We start from the raw sequence: 17711 nt of genomic DNA, 5'->3' as shown, positions 1-17711 counted from the left end.
CCCAGGCTGTCTGACTCTTGAACACTAACTTAGCTGCTACCCAAGTCAGGGAACTCCTCAAAATCCTTCTGACTGGAACCATACCTTGTTTCTTTTCTTTTTTTAATTGATGAATTTGTTTATTTATTTGAGAGACAGAGAGAGCATGGTTACAAGCTGAGCGAGGGACAAGAGGAGAGGGAGAAACAGACTTCTGGCTGAGCATGGAGCCCCGACTAAGGGCTTGACTTGGGACTCAATCCCAGGACCTTGAGATCATGACCTGAGCCAAAGGGAGACACTAAACTGAGTGAGCCACCCCGATGCCCCTCATACCTGATTTCTAACGGGAAAGGCTACACTTCTTCAGGGAAAAAATACGAGCAGGAATCCGAAGCAGAGGAGATTCTCGGAGGTCTCAGGCTTAGTTACTCATGACTATTGGGAACAACGTTTTCTTGATTCTAAGACACCACTGATTATAAGACACACTATCAATTTTATTGGGAGTGAGGAAAGAAATGCTTCATTAAATAGGGACATTGATCATAAGACATCTTGATTTCAGAAATATTATACTGGGGAAAATGTGTGCCTTCCCTTGAGGGAGTGGAGGGGCCAACATGCCTTTAAGAAAGCTGTCAGAGGTATTTTCTTAAGTCTTCCTCGAATGAATAGAATTGGGCCAATTTTTTCCATAAAAGAAGCTAAAACAAGGCTGGGTTCTTTGATTTCCTCCCCCCACCTACATCTACGCCAGAGCTAAGCACCCCCTTCCTCCCTCCCTGTGCCTTATGCACGACGCCTCTTTCTTTCAAGCCACTATGTAATTTGAGTGTTTACTTATCTCCTCTTCAAGATTCTGGGCTGGAGAACGAGGATCACTGAATCCTGTCCTATTTGCCCCCACAGCCCCAGCACAGGGTCTGGCACACAGGAGGGTCTTAGTGAATTTTTACTGAGGAAATGCATGAATGAATCAAAGAGCAAGTAAGCAGGACAATGGGTGAAGCGTTATAGGGTTATGCCTCCACCTGTCAGATCCTCAGCCCATGGGAAGTGGGGGGCGAGGGTTCCCGTATATGTGCCCAGTGGAAGCCAAGCAAGGCCCCAGGGATTTGAACAGCATCAAAGAAGAGAGGGGCAGGAGTCAGATCTCCTTCCCAGGGGGTGTGTGTGTCGCGGGGGGCGGTGTGTGTGTGTGTGTGTGTTAGACATTGGTTATGCAACCCTGTGGAAAAGAGCTGTTTTTACACTGGGGGAGGGGCTCGGCCTCTAACCCGATACCCTCAGGGGCTCATCAATTCTGGAAGGAAACCTGGTGCTGCTCAGCTCACCTTCCCCCTCCTCAACCCCCAGGCAGGAAGAAGACAAGACACATTTTCTCCCCAAAATATGCAGAACAGTGGTTGCCATGAGCACTGGGATCCGCATGTTGCTTGACATCCGTTTTTTCAGAAGTTCAGTTGCCATGGTAACCAAATACCGTTTTCGAGACTGGAGATGAATCTCGGGCTTGAAGCTGAGGGAGACAGTGGCTCTTTCTAGACATCTCCTGGTGCGGTGGGGCGGGACTGAGCCTTCCACCTCGCCACTCAAAAAAACATCAAAGAATTAAATCGAATTGCACTGAAGCAGCCTAGGAAAAAATGGAAGGGAAGTGCAGCTCCCATTAGCCTGGCTGGGCTGGGGGGCTGCTCAGTGCCCTCCTTGAAACCACGCTGGGTACTGTTAACACTGCCTGCTGCTTAGGTGGCAGGGACTTTCCAACAGGAGCCAACGTTGCTGGGGGCACATAGCCCAAAAACAGGCAAACACAACCACAGCCGAAACAACAGGTGTTTATGCCACAGTAGCATAAACAAAGCATTATTGAGCAGCTACTATCAACCACGGATAGTCCTAGGCACTGGGGATACAGACAAAAACCTTCCTCAAAGAGTCTAAATCCTGCCCCCAAGAAGACAGATGATAAACAACACAGAAGGAAAAGATGGTTTTTCAGAAGGTGGGGTAGGTTGACAAGCGTCCCACCCCCTGCAAAAGATGTCCTAATCCCTGTGAATCTGTGAATATTTCATCCAAAGTAGCAAAAGGGGTTTCCGCAGTCATGATTAAGTTAAGGATCTTGAGATGAGGGTCTTATCCTGGATTATCCAGGTGGGTCCCAGATAAACAAGAGGCTATGCTGCTGGCTTTGAAGGTGGAGGAAGGAGCCAAGACCTAGGAGTTTAGGAAACTTCTAAAAGGTGGAAAAGGGAAGGAAACAGATTATCTCCCAAGCTTCCAAAAGGAATATAGCCCTATGGTGTTCTGATCTCCAGAATTATTAAGATAATAAGTTTGGGTTGTTTTAAGCCACTGCTTGTAGTCATTTGTCATAGTGACAATAGGAAACTGAGACAAACGGAAACACGTCAATGGAGAAAAATACAGCAGAGAATGAGGGCAGAGAGTAGGGTAGGGGCAGTGGGTGTGGTGGGAAACGGTCAGACCTCCGACGTTCTTGAAATAAGAGCCGAGGTAAAAGGGAAGAAGGACTGGCTGAGGGTGTGAAGGAAAGGAAAGAGTCAAGATTGATGCTCAATTCTTGCCCGAGTAACTGGCAGGCTAGTCATCACTGGTTTGGGTCATTTCCACTTTGAGAAGTTTATGTGACCTGCAAGTCTAGGATAGGAAAGAGTTTGGAGTTCAGAGGAGAGGTCCAGGCTACAGATAGAATTTGGAGGTCGTTGGCTTATAAAATGGTATTTTGGGCTAAGAGCCCAGATGAGATCACCAAGGGAGTGTGGGCACTCCAGCACCTGAAGGTCAAGGAGATGAGGAGAGCCCCGTGGAGGAACTTGAGAGTGTGGCCATGGAGAGACAAGGACACCAAAGAGGATGTAAAGACGAATGTTCTGGAGGAAGGGGTGACCGGATGTATCAAATGCTGCTGGGAGCTCAGTGAAGGTGCGCACTGAAAGTTGACACTGATTTAGCAGCTTGGCAGTCGGCCGGGACCTTGAGAAGCACAGTGGAAGCCAAAGCCGGATATGAACGAACGGATCCAGGAGACCGGGAGGGAAGGAACTGGACCCAAGAAGCAGAGAGCACGTTTTCAAGTTCGACTGCAAAGAACAGTGGGTAAGTAGGCACTGGCTAAAGACAGCATGTCAGATCAAGAGAGGATTTTATTTTGTTCTCATTTTGTATGGGATGAAAAATGATGGCATGTTTGTATGCCGATGGAACAATTCCCCAAAAGAGGGGGTTGGGGGGAATTGAGAACACAGAAGAGGGCACAGGGGCTCTCGGGATGGGGAATGGGGTGGGCTGTGGGCTCACTCCCTGCGGTGGAGGGCCGGCTCTAGGCAGCTGCTCCACGGTAGCAGAAAGGAAGCAGCATGTGAGCACAGATGCAGGTGGGCGGGTGGGTGTGCTGCTGAGTCTGAGGAAGTTCTCTTCCTAGTGCCCCAATTTTCTTTGTGAAGTAGAAAGCAAGATCCACAGCTGAGAGTGAGGGCCAGGAAGGAGGCGTGGGGGTCTGGAGGGAGAGGAGGTGTGAAGTCATCACGGAGAGCGGGAGAGTGAATGGACTCGGGACATAGAGTAGAACCGGCTGGCTGGCTGATGTCTGCTTGAGATGAACAGTCGTGAATGGAGACCAGGCTGCGGTCTCCGTCTTGGTCCAGCCAGGCCGAGCTGCACGGGTGCAGTAGGTGAATGGTTGGGTGAAGCGAGATTTGGGATTCTGCTCGGGTTAGTAACTCAACCTGGGGGAAGAGCAAAGCACTTGAGGGGACTTGTGGGAGGCAGAATAAGGCCCCCCTCCCCAAAGATACCCACAGCCTTATCCCTGGAATCTCGGCATATTTTAGATTACAAGGCGAACAGGAATCCGAGTTAAGGTAGCAGATAGAATAAAGACTGGCAATCGGCGGACCACGCAACGGAGAGATTATCCTGCGTTGTTCAGGATCATGGGAATGAGTGCTAAGACTGGGGCAGGAGACAGGATCCTCACAGGAGGAAATGGGGGCTGAAATGGTGGGGGATCCTGTTTGTGGCTACAGCAGAGAACAATGAGCCAGGACTTAACATCTTTCAGGGGGAAAAGGTCCCTGGGGCTGGTAAATGGCCACAGCATGTGGGTGGCACAGTCTGGTGACATGGGAGATTTCAGAGGGGGAGAAAGGGATTTTGATTTGGGAGCAACAATGGGAAACAGCAAGGACCAGTACCTGGCCACAGGTCCAGTGGTTTGAGTGGTGTGGGATAGGGCCCACCCACCCATTGCAAGGGCTCCAGGAAAACGTTGTATTGGAGGGCCATTGCTCAACCCCTACTGACCCATCATTTGTAACTAGCCTCTAAAATGCCTCCTAAGGATCCAATTTCCCAGCACACATAACCTGATAGAGTCCCTCCCAGCCTGGAGCAGGACTGGTCCTGTGTGACTAATAGAACATGGCAGAGAGACACTCTGTGACTTTGGAGACTAATCATAAAGGGTTTGCAGCTTCTGCGCTGGCCTCTAGGCTCATTCTCTCTGGGGAAAAGTCAGCCACCATGCCACGAGAACACGCAAGCAGTCCCATGAAGAGAAACTAAGGCCTCTGCCAACAGCCGTGCCATCTTGCCAGGTACAAGGGTGAACCCTGTCACAGTAGACCCTCCAGCCCCAGGCGACCCTTCAGATGACGGCAGCCACAGCCAGCGTGTGGCTGAGATCTGAGTAGAGACCCTGAGAATTCCTGACCCACCGAAACCCTGAGAGGTAATCAAATAATTATTGCTGTTGTAAGCCACTGCGTTGTGAAGGGAATTGTTTCATAGATAACTAAATAAACCTGTGCTTTAAAAAAAAGGGGGCGGGGTGGGGTTCCTGGGTGGCTCAGTGGGTTAAGCCTCTGCTTTCAGCTCAGGTCATGATCTCAGGGTCCTGGGTTCGAGTCCCGCATCGAGCTCTCTGCTTAGCAGGGAGCCTGCTTCCTCCTCTCTCTCTGCCTGCCTCTCTGCCTACTTGTGATCTCTCTCTCTGTCAAATAGATAAATAACATCTTTTTAAAAAATTCTTATTTATTAAAAAAAATCTTATTTTTTTTTTATTTGAGAAAAAGAGCATGAGCACGGGGGAGGGAGAGGGAGAAGCAGACTCCTTGCTGAGCAGGGAGCCCAGTGTGGGACTCCATCCAGGATCCTGGAATCATGACCCGAGTCAAAGGCAGATGCTTAATGACTGAGCCACCCAGGCGCCCCAAACCTGTGCTTTTTTAATAGTCTCTCCTCGGTCAACACCCCTAGATTTCAAATGAAATGACTTCCTCAGGCAGGTTGCCCCTGACCCTTTTCAGAGCCCTCTGTTCTTCTCACCACATAGTTAAATAATAATTTGCATAATCGTTCGTTTTGTGTACATTCTTAGGACACATGCCCCTCTCCCAGCCAAGACTATAAGCTCCAGACACAGCCCACACATAGCTTGCGGGCTCCTGTCCCCCGTGCCTGCCACATAGCGAGTGCTCAGAACTCATCTGTTGAAAGGCCAGCAAAGTGACTGAAGACTGACCACATTTGCTTAGGGAAGGGGGTCCAGTGGAGGGGGGGCCCCGTCAAGATCAGCTTTGGGACAAAACGGAGCCACATCCCTGCCTCTGGCCTTGTGTTTGCTCCCACCTGCCCGGGCTCAGGGCCTGGGGGGTGGGGGGGGACACAGCTGTCTCCTCTTGTCTGCATTCCCGAGAGCCAGCTGTACCCAAACACGGGCCTCAGTTGAGACTCTTCTGTTTGTTACGCAAACGTGATTTTGCTTTGAACCAAACTATAATTTGATGGATGCACCAGGAGCTTACCTCGTGAACACAGGTGCGCTGAAAATAACATTTCATCCATCACCCGTGTTCATCTCCTACCTTTATACCACTCGGCACTCAGGCATCTGATCGTGGACCAACGCTATCCCGAAGGCTCCTTGACATTTTACATCCTACTGAATGAATAGGAATTCTTGCCACACTCCTCTTTTTCTTTCCTTTTTTTAAAATTAATTAATTATTTATTTAGAAAGCACAAGCAGGGACGCCTGGGTGGCTCAGTGGGTTAAGCCTCTGCCTTTGGCCCCGGTCATGATCTCAGGGTGCTGGGATCGAGCCTTGCATCGGGCTCTTTGCTCAGCGGGGAGCCTGCTTCCCCCCTCTCCCTCTGCCTGCCTTCTGCCTGCTTGTGATCTCTCTCCCTCTGTCAAATAAACAAATAAAATCTTTAAAAATAAAAAAAAGAAAGAAAGCACAAGCAGAGGGGGAAGGAAAGAGGGAAAGAGAGAGAGAATCTCTGGCAGACTCCACGCTGAGCTCAGAGCCTGACGTGGGGCTCAGTCTCTTGACCCTGAGATTATGACCTAAAACAAAATTAAGAGCCAGAGACCTGACCGACTGAGCCACTCAGGAGCCCCTACCCCACTCCTTTTTTAAAATTTCTGAATCACAAATCCACATGTGCAATTTTTCCAAAGGTTAAGAGCAAGCCAAACAGATTTCAGCTCTTTCTTCACCCGCTGCGTGGCCTTAGAGAAGCTATCTATCATCTTTGAGCCTCAGTCCCCTCATCTGTAAAATGGGGATTACAACAGTTCCTGCCTGGCAAAAAGTGACTGTAAGGTTTGGCTTGGTGAAGGAAAAGGTTTTGCATAATGCCTGGTGCTGAGTTAGCTTTCACTAAATATGGGCTTATTATTATCACAAAAGAATAGAGCCAAATGACTTAGAAATGAATACAGCTTCAAATACAGCTTCAAACAGGGGCACCTGGGTGGCACAGTCGGTTAAGCATCTGCCTCTTGCTTTCAGCTCAGGGCCTGATCTCAGGGTTGTGAGATCAAGTCCCATGTCAGGCTCTGCCCTCATTGTGGAGCCTGCTTGATGTTCTCTCTCTCCCTCTGCGCCTCCCAATCATACTCTCTCTCCCTCTCAAATAAATAAATAAATCTTTGTAAAATACATAGCTTCAGGGGCATCTGGGTGGTTCAGTCGTCAAGCATCTGCCTTCAGCTCAGGTACTGATCCCAGATTCCTGGGATCGAGCCCTGCATCGGGCTTCCTCCTTCTCCCTTTCCCACTCCCCCTGCTTATGTTCCCTCTCTCACTGTCTTTCTCTCTCTGTCAAATAAATAAATAAAATCTTTTTTTTGTAAAGATTTTTATTTATTTGACAGAGAGAGATCACAAGTAGGCAGAGAGGCAGGCAGAGAGAGAGAGAGAGAGGAGGAAGCAGGCTCCCCGCTGAGCAGAGAGCCCGATGCGGGACTCGATCCCAGGACCCTGAGATCATGACCTGAGCCGAAGGCAGCGGCTTAACCCACTGAGCCACCCAGGCGCCGCAGTAAATAAAATCTTTTAATAAAAAAATTCAGCTTCAAGCAAATCTGTAGAATTTTAGATGTTCATGAGCAGTCTAGAACAAACATAAATTCTTCTTTAAAACAAATAGACACACAAAGGTCTATCAGTTTAGCACCCAAAGACCTACACACACACACACACACACACACACACACACACACACACCCCTAGAACTGTGATGCCTCCACACCGGAACATAACTCATTTCTATTCACAATTTACGCAATCACTTACAACCACCTGAATATTAAGAAAACTGTACTTTAAGAGCTCTGAAAACCTTGCCAAAAGCCCTCTAAATGAAACGGTTCCCAGCCTTCAAGAGAAACATTGCACCAATTACTCTCTACCTTTTTCAGAGAAGGAAGGCAAGCTGCCCAAGGTCACAAAATGAGTCATTGTCAGAAGTGAGTTTTGTGTTTTAGTTTTTTGTGTTTTTTTTTGCTTTTTGTTTTTTTTCTTTTTTAAATTTAAGTGTGTGTGCTGTCCTTTCAGAACAACGAACTCGAGATTTGCTCTAAGCTGCTTCTGTCTTAGCGGAGAGGACGACCACTGAGTCAGCAGGCAGAAGCACCTCTCCTTCTCATGCTCATGTCCAACAAATGTCTTTTCAGAACCTGCTAGGTTCTGGATGCTCTCGGGGACACTGTGGGGTTCAGCAGCGTAAAGCATGGACACACTCCCTGCTCTCGGCGTGCTCCGAGTCTTAGGGGTAGAAAGAGTCAAGCCTTATATAAATGATTACACATATAACGACACGATGACAATTCTGATCAATGCTTTAAGGGTGCTGTGAGGGACAGAACCAAGGGAAGGCGGGAGAGCTTAGGGGACTGTTTCCCTGGCGGTGACACTTCAGCATTGGCTTGGAAGATGAACAGGCTAGAAGAGAACTAGATGTAGGGGAAGCACGGGGGTGAGCAGGAACAACCTGCAGAGAGGAGGGGACAGGGCTGGGGAGGTGGCAGGACTGGAAGGAGCCTGGCATAGCATGGCTGAGGCCAAGAGAGGGTCTCCCAGGGAAGCCAGGAGTGGGGGTGGAGCGCAATCACATAGAGATTTGGAGGGGGGGCCTGTTGACAGAGTAGGGATTGTCTTAATTATCTTCTGCTTTAAAAAAAAAAAAAAAAAAGCCTCCCTCCCAAAGCTTAGCAAGTGAAGACCCCAGTAAGCATTTATTACGTCCCAATTTGTGGAGGGCAGGGGAGCCTCGTGGTCTGGCACAGGGTCCTTCACGAGGTTGTAGTCCAGATGAAAGCTGGGTCAGGGTCACCTGAAGGGCTGACTGGGGCAGCCAGGTCACTTCCAAGTGGTTCCCTCACATGCGTGATGAACTGATGCCAGCTCTTGGCTTGAGGCCTCAGTTTCTCCCCATGTAGACTCCTCCAGACACTCGCTGCTCGAGTGTCCTCGTGACCCAGCAGCTGATTTCCACCAAAGACGGTGACCCACAATGTCCTTGCCTCAGAAACCACACCATGGGGCACCTGAGCAGCTCAGTCGATTAAGCATCTGCTTTCAGCTCAGGTCATGATCCCAGGGTCCTGGGATCGAGCCCCACTGCTCAGCAGGGAGACTGTTTCTTCCTCTGTCTGCTCCTCTCCCTGTGTATGCTCTCTCTTTCTCTCTCTGGCAAATAAGTAAAATCTTTAAAATTAAAAAAATAAATAAATAAAAGGAGAGAAAAGATACCACTCCATGTCCAGTGCACAGGCGTGAATACCAGGGAGGCAGGGATCAGCGGGAGCCTCTCAGTGGCTGGCGCAGTGGGAACATCTCACGCATTTCTTCAGTGTCCCCTGCAGTGTCTGGTTTTGAACTCAGCACCGACTCAATAAAACGATTCCTATGATGGCACAATGTCCAGACTAAAAAGGACAGTGGCGATGAGTCCAGCTTCCTCAATTGGCAGAAAAACATTGCTGAATGAATATATAAATAAACACAGATGAACGAATCAATTGATGTGCATCGAGGTGCTTTTATGATCCCAGGAACAAATGGTCATGAGAATATGACATGTGACTCCTAAGCACAGCGTTGACCCATCTGTGGGGCGCCCGGGGAGGGGGGTGGTGAGCTCAGTCGGCTGAGCACCTGACACTCGGTTTTGACTCAGGTCAGGATCTGAGGAGAGTGACACGGAGCTGGGTCCGGCTGGCAGTCAGCACAGAGCTGCTTGAGATTCTCCCTCTCCCTCCGCCCCTCCCTGCCTTGCTCTCTCTTTCTCTCTCCAAAATAAATAAATCTTTTTTAAAATGATAAAATAATAATGGGGTGCCTGTGTGACTCAGTGGGTTAAAGCCTCTGCCTTCGGCTCAGGTCATGATCCCAGGGTCCTGGGATCGAGCCCCGCATCAGGCTCTCTGCTCAGCAGGGAGTCTGCTTCCTCCTCTCTCTCTCTGCCTGCCTCTCTGCCTACTTGTGATCTCTGTCTGTCAAATAAATAAATAAAATCTTTAAAATAATAATAATAATAAAATAATGGTTCCTCTGAAACTACTGAGGAGAGACTTCGGTAGACATGGAAAATTGAGGTAAACTCCCCAGTCCCTCCCCAAGCCTCACCAAGATGACAACAAAAGACCAAAAGTGGCATCAACTGACAAGAAAAAAAGAGAGAAGTGGATGACAGACACTCCGAGGTGTTAAGAACATTCTGGAAGGCACACGGGGAAGGGGTAGCAAGCTCAGTAGGGTGGGGACAACAGAAACCTCACAAGAGTCATGCCGGGGTGGGGGGGGCAGGAACCGGGGTCGGGTAGAAGGTGGCAGTGAAAGCCCCAGATGCCATCCCCTTTCCTGAGAAGTGCACACATTCCCACTTCTCCCCTTGGGGGGTAGACTAGAGCCTTCCTCTCTGGAGGGACTGTCCCCAGAGCATCTGGACCGAGGACCCCGGGGCACAGCCCAGGTGAGGGATTCCCTGGCAGCCTGCCTGGCCATCAGGAGGCAGGAGGCAGGAGGCCCCATCTCCACTCCTCCCCCAGAGGGAGGCAGCCCTCCCCCAGGTGCAGGCCGCTCTAGAAGTTCTCTCTGGGGCCAGTGGCTTGCCCAAAAGAAAAGCCCTACAGACCTTGATGTTGTGAGGGTTGTTCGAGAAAAACCAGAGCTGGACTGTTAAAGTGGTAAAAACAGGTTTCATCCAGAAGTGATTGCAACAGGGGAAATGAGACCTCGGTACAGAACTGGGCTCCATTCCCAAAACAGCAAGAACAAGTGGGGCTTTATAGCCAAGGAGTAGTGTGGACTCAGTGGGTGGAGAGTTAAGAGGCTCCAACAGGGATGAGGGGCTCTTCTCGCTAAACCGACTCCGCAGGATTCTTGCTGAAGGTGATCAGATCTCCCCTGCAGGGTGGTGGGGGGTGAGGAGTTGGATCAGACATTGAGGGTGACCAGATACAAAGGGCAGGGCCCTACTTCATCAGTAAAGTGACTTACTGAGTTTCTTGCTATGACCGAGTGATGCAGGACTGGGGCCAGAGCAAAAACGGAGCACAAGGGTCTGACTCAAGCTCTGGCAAGGAGAGCCTTTGTCCGGCTTGCCTATAACATCGACGGCTGAGTTCGTCCTCAGATACTGAGGCCAGGCACAAGTCCTGTCATCCCTCTCCACTCCCCAGACATAACGAGTTTCCAGACTGCGTTTGTGCCTCTCAGACACAAGAAACAAGGATTCCCAGACAGTACGGGAAAGCTGTCCACAGGAGAATCAGAGATTTATTTTTCTAGAAATGAATAATAAAAAAATGAAAAACAAGAAAAAGGAACCCAGGGAGCAGAGCAATGCCTGAAACTGAAGAGGCCTTTTTAAAACAACTATAATTATAATTCCAAGGTTATCTTTTTCTCTATATATAATCAATGTAAAGCCTTATCAGAATGATGTAGTAATAATGCAATGTTTATAAAACATAATTCTCATTGCTCTTATTTTAATCAGGATACCAGATTGAATAAAAATCACAACAGTCTCCAGAAATAATAACAACAATAATAATAAATAAATAAAATGTTAAAATAAAAACAACTGGGATTCCTGGGTGGCTCAGTCAGTTAAGCGTCTGCCTTCAGCTCAGATTATGATCCCAGGGTCCTGGGATGGAGTCCCACATTGGGCTCCTTGCTCAGTGGGGAGCCTGCCTCTCCCTCTGCCTGCTGCTACACCTGCTTGTGCTCTCTCTCTCTCTGTGACAAATAAATAAATAAAGTCTTTTTAAGAAATAATAAAAATAAAAAATAAAAACAACTATAATTAGAAAACCATAAAAATACCACAAAAAACTTTTAAAGCAAGTTCAGCAAAGTTACAAAATATAAAACCAACACACAAAAATCTGTTGCATTTCTATACACTAACAATGAACAATCTGAAAAGGAAATTAAGAAAACAATTTCATTTACAATAGCATCAGAAAGAATAAAATAGTTAGTAATAAATTTTACCAGGAAGGGGAAAGATCGGTACACTGAAATCTATAAAATGTTGCTGAAAGAAATTAAAGAGGACACAAATAAATGACAATGTTCATGGACTGGAAGACTTCATATTGTTACAATGTGTCTATCCTACCCTAAGAAATTTACATATTCAATGCAATCCCTATCAAAATCCCAATGGCACAGGAAATCTGGGTGTTTCAGTCGTTAAGCGTCTGCCTTCGGCTCAGGTCATGATCCCGGGGTCCTGAGATTGAGCCCCGAATCAGGCTCTCTGCTCTATGGGGAGCTTGCTTCTGCTTCTCCCTCTCCCTCTCCCACTCCCCCTCCTTGTTCTCCCTCTCTCGCTGTATCTCTCTCTGTCAAATAAGTAAATAAAATCTTTTTTTAAAAAATCCCAATGGTACTTTTTTGCAGAAATAAATATATTCATCCTGAAGTTCCCATGGAATCTCAAGGGATCCCAGATAGCTACAACAATCTTGAAAAAGAAGAATAAAGTTGGGGGTCTCACACTTTCCTTTTTCAAAACTTACCACAAAACTATAGTAATCAAAACAGTGCAGTACTGACACAAATACCAACATGAACCAATGGAATAGAATGAAAAGCCCAGAAATAAATGCTTGCATATGTGGTCAAATGATTTTTGACAAGGGTGCCAAAATCACTCACTGAGGAAAGGACAGTCTTTTCAACAAATGGTGCTAGAAAAACTGGATACCTCTATACAAAAAAAAAAAAAAAAATTATGTTGGATCCTCACCTCACACCATATGCCAAAACTAACTCCAAATGTTTCAAAGACCTAAAAGTAAGGGTAAAGCTATAGAACTCTTAAAAGAAAACAAAGGGAGAAAACTTTATGACATTGAATTTGACGGTGCACCAAAATGGCAGGCAACAAGGGTAAAAATAGTTAAAATAAACTACAGCAAAATTTAAAACTTCTGTGCATTAAAAGACATAATGAGGGGCGCCTGGGTGGCTCAGTGGGTTGGGCCGCTGCCTTTGGCTCAGGTCATGATCTCAGGGTCCTGGGATCGAGTCCCGCATCGGGCTTTCTGCTCAGCGGGGAGCCTGCTTCTTCCTCTCTCTCTGCCTGCCTCTCTGCCTACTTGTGATCTCTCTCTGTCAAATAAATAAATAAAATCTTTAAAAAAAAAAAAAAAGAATAAAAAGGCGACCTAAGGAACAGAGAAAATATTTGCCAGGCATAAGGGGTTAATACCTAGAATATGTAAAAAGCTCCTACAATTAAACAATTTTAAAATGGGTAAAGTACTTGAATAGACATTTCCCCAAAGAAGATACACAAATAACCAATGGGCATATGAAAAAAAATGCTCAACAGCAATAGTTAGGGAAATGCAAATCAAAACAACAATGTGATACCACCTCACAGCTATCAGGATGGTCACTACATATTTTTAAAGTAATAATAACAGAAAAATAGCAAGTGGTGAGGAGATGAAACTAAAACCCTCGTGTGGTGTAAAATGGTGCAGCAGCTATGGAAGACAGCAAGGTAGTTCTTCAAAATATTAAAAAAATAGAATTACCATATGATCTAGCAATTCCACTTCTGGTTCTAGATCCAAATAATTTGAAAGCAGGGCCTTGAAGAGACATCTGTACACCCACATTCATAGCAGCATTATTTGCAGCAGCCAAAAGGTGGAAGCAACCCAAATGTCCATCAACAGATAAGCAGGTAAACAGAATGTGGTATATCCATACAATAGAATATTATACAACCTTTAAAAGGAGGGAAATTCTGGCACCTGCTACAACACAGATGAACCTTAAGGACATTATACAAAGTAAATAAGCCAGTCACAAAAGACAAATACTGCATGATTCACTTATATGGAACCACAGAGATAGTAGAATGCTGGTTGCGAAGGACTAGGACAGGGAGAAATGGGGAGTTGTTGTTTAATGGGTATAGCATTTCAGTTTTATAAGATGAAAAAGTTCTGGAGATTGGTTGCACAACAGTGTGAATACGATTCACAATGCTGAACCTATATTTAAGAATGGTTAGATGTACTCTGGAAAACAGCATGAGGGTTCCTCAGAAAGTTGAAAACAGAGCTACCCTACGACCCAGCAATCGCACTACTGGGTATTTACCCCCAAAGATACAAATGTAGTGATCTGAAGGAGCACGTGCACCCGAATGTTTATAGCAATAATGTCCACAATAGCCAAACTATGGAAAGAACCTAGATGTCCTTCAACAGATGAATGGATAAAGAAGATGTGGTATATATACACAGTGGAATACTATGCAGCCATCAAAAGAAATGAAATCTTGCCATTTGCGTCAACGTGGATGGAACTAGAGGGTATTACGCTGAGTGAAATAAGTCAGTCAGAGAAAGACAATTATCATATGATCTCCCTGATATGAGGAAGCTGAGAGGCAACATGGAGGGCTTGGGGGGTAGGAAAGGAATAAATGAAACAAGATGGGATCAGGAGGGAGACAAACCATAACAGACTCTTAATCTCACAAAACAAATGGAGGGTTGCTGGGGGGTGGGGGAAGGGAGAGGGTGGTTGGGTTATGGACATTGGAGAAGGTATGTGCTATGGTGAGTGTTGTGAAGTGTGTAAACCTGGCAATTCACAGACCTGTACCCCTGGGGATAATAATACATTATATGTTAATAAAAAAGAAAGAAAGAAATTTATCTTGGACTGTCAGGGGTAAAAAAAAAAAAAAAAAGATGTGGGTGGGTGCACCTGGGTGGCTTAGTCGATTAAGTGTCGGACTCTAGAATTCAGCTCAGGTCATGATCTCAGGGTTGTGAGGTCAAGTCCCAAGTCTGGCCCCACACTCAGCATGAAGCCTGCTTGGAGATTCCTTCTGCCCCTTCCCCCGCATGCTCTCTTAGATAAATAAAAATATTAAAAAAAAAAAAAAAGAATGGTTAAGATGGTACATTTTATGTTATGTGTATTTTACCACAACTAAAAACTAAAAAAAAAAAAAAAAAAGTTAAAGCAACTATAACTACTATTCTTTGAGACATGAACAAGAATGAGATGCTCTAAAAAAGAACAAAAAATTGCTTTTAGAAGTGAAAAATTATGGGGTGCCTGGGTGGCTCAGAGGGTTAAAGCCTCTGCCTTAAGCTCAGGTCATGGTCGCAGGGTCCTGGGATCAGCACCACATCGGGCTCCCTGCTCAGCGGGGAGCCTGCTTCCCTCTCTCTCTCTCTGCTTACCTCTCTGCCTACTTGTGATCTCTCTCTCTGTGTCAAATAAATAAATAAAATCTTTGAAGTGAAAAGTTATGAGAAAGATATGAAAAAAAAAATCTAATGGAAAGGTTGGAAGATAAAGTTGAGGTAATGTTCCAGAAAACAGAACATTTTTTAAAATGGAAAATTGGAAAGAGCATTGTGAAAAATGAGAAGACCAGTCCAAGAGGTCCAACATCTGACTAAACTACATCTGCAAAGAATAAACAAAAACAGAATGGAGGGTATTAACACAAAGAAATGTCCCTCAAACTGATTTCCAGATTAACAGACTCACCAAGTGCCCAGAGTCAATGCACATCGCTATGAAACTTATACCTCTGGAAGACCATTAAAACTTGCAGAGAGAAAGGCACCTGGATGGCTCAATGGGTTAAGCCTCCGCCTTCAGCTTGGGTCATGATCTCAGGGTCCTGGGATCGAGTCCCACACTGGGTTCCCTGCTTGGTGGGAAGCCTGCTTCTCCCTCTCCCCCTACTTGTGTTCCCTCTCTCGCTGTCTCTTTCTGTGTCAAATAAATAAATAAAATCTTTTTAAAAAACAAAATAAGATAAAAATAAAAAATAATGCAAGTATCAAAAAATTAAAATAAAAATAATACAAGTATCAATATGATGGAAATAAAAATGAGTGGAAGAAGGACACCCCCCCCAAAAAAAATTCCAACGGCACAATAGTCCATAAAACAATGATGGCTGATGCAAAGGAGCTTGTACCAAGGACCAGAGTGAAGAGAATCTGAATAAAAAGAACAGCGGAGCTCTGGATGCTGCTGAGCCTGCTAAGGGACCAAACCTGGCAGAAGTGCAGGTCTGAGACCAAGCCCAAGGGTGTAAGGAGGAGTGAGGCGTGGGAGGAGGGGGGGCAGGGGGGAAGGGAGAGGTGGGTATCCCTGCCAATGAGGACAAGTGAGTTGTGAACAAGGTAACAAATGAACTCACAATGTCAATTGCAGCTTTGAGGTCCAGGGGACCTCACATAAAAGCAGACTACTGCACACTGATCTCCCACAGCCCTGGGGACGCCCTCCAGAGGGGATGTCCCAAAGGCAGTGGCAACAGAAGCCAAGGCAGCTTAGAGAGGCAGTGAAGGCCCTCCAGGCTGCACACCTACCTGTAGCTCCTTGATCTCTCCTCCTCTGGGAGGCAGGAGGCTCAGGGACCAGACAAAAGGCATGCAATCCTGGGGACCTACTTGTGAAAAAATGGTGGTTTATCTGAAATGCAGATTTAAGTCTGTGTCTTGCATCTTGTATGTGAACCTAGTAACCTCAAAGGCCTGGACGTATCTCCTTTTTTGCAGTCAATACTTCCCTGCTGGGGCCACTCCCACCAGGGCGAGGGACTCAAGGCACCCTCACCCGGAGCTTCTACGCAGGAGACCCCAAAGCAAGAAACAGCAGGATTTCTCCATAAGCTACCCCTCTGGTCAAAACCACCTCAAGCTTTTTCCATAAAGGGAGTTGGCTGAATTAATGTCTCCTCTGGCCCAAGAGGCAAATCTAGCCCCATGAAAAGCACTCAAAACATTCATTGTGCTTCTCAGAGCCTGTTCTCTTGTGGAGAAATGAGGCCACATCTTCAGGGCGGCGGGAACAGCGGAGGCTTCCATGTCCTTCTTGAATGATTGTTGATCACAAGCACGTATTACTTTTATAATCACTAAAAAGCAATAGACATTTCCATATTGAAAATAAAATGAGGCCACAATAAACCAGATCATCTGTGAGGGCCCCTCCAAGGCTAAGAGTCTGCAATTCTAAGTAATTGTCTGTTCGTTATTTGCATGTAATTTTAGAAACATTCCGTGATACAGCCTAGTTGTGGGTTTTTATTTGTTTGTTTTGGGGGGGTATTTGGAAGATTGGGGGGGGCTTTGATTCCCCCAAGGACTCTGAACTCAGCCACTCACTACTGCTGCCTGCTGACCCTGAACGTTGAACAATCTTCCCCCTCCCCCCACTCCCAGAGGTCACTTGGCTTGCCTGGCAGGGCAAAGCTTCTGAGCTGGTTCTTGACCTAGAAGACTCCCCAGATGACCTGTTCTGAAGCCAAGGAAGGAGCCTGGATGTTGGCTGTGTAAGAGCTATGTAAGAGCCCCAAAGGCCCCATCGGAGCAGACCTGGGATTCTATAGAACCTATGGTTTAACAAATCCTGAAAGGGGGAGATGCGTCCCCCCACCCAGGGGGTTCCGAGTTCCCAAACAGGAGTTTTATCTATTTAATCCTCAGAGGGCCCAGAGGCAGCCCTTTGGCCAGAAGGAGCTTTTCAGCTGCAATTCCCACAGACCCAGGACTGCTCCGGAACGTTCCCCCACCCTCAAAAAGTATCCCTGTGCTTCCGGCCAGGCGAGGGGCTCTACCAGGCGCTGGAGCAGTGACTGCTCTCCCGGCTCAGGCGCAGCAGCCTGGCCCATGACCTTGGAAGAACCGAGGAGAAAGCTTCACCAAGCGACAGTACTTTTCCACTACAGGACTCGGCCACCTCAGCTGGCTTTCTGCTGTGCAGACTGGAGGCAAAGTGCGCCAGGCCAGCCCCATCAGGAACCCACCCAAAAGCACTCAGAGATGGGGGTAGGGATACGCGGTGACTGACGGGCAGCAGGAAACCTGGAGAGAGGATGGGGGTCCCGAATGCGCC

Source organism: Mustela erminea, chromosome 10, assembly GCF_009829155.1.
Source record: "Mustela erminea isolate mMusErm1 chromosome 10, mMusErm1.Pri, whole genome shotgun sequence".
Taxonomy (NCBI): Eukaryota; Metazoa; Chordata; class Mammalia; order Carnivora; family Mustelidae; genus Mustela; species Mustela erminea.
Note: the sequence above shows the minus strand (reverse complement) of the source record.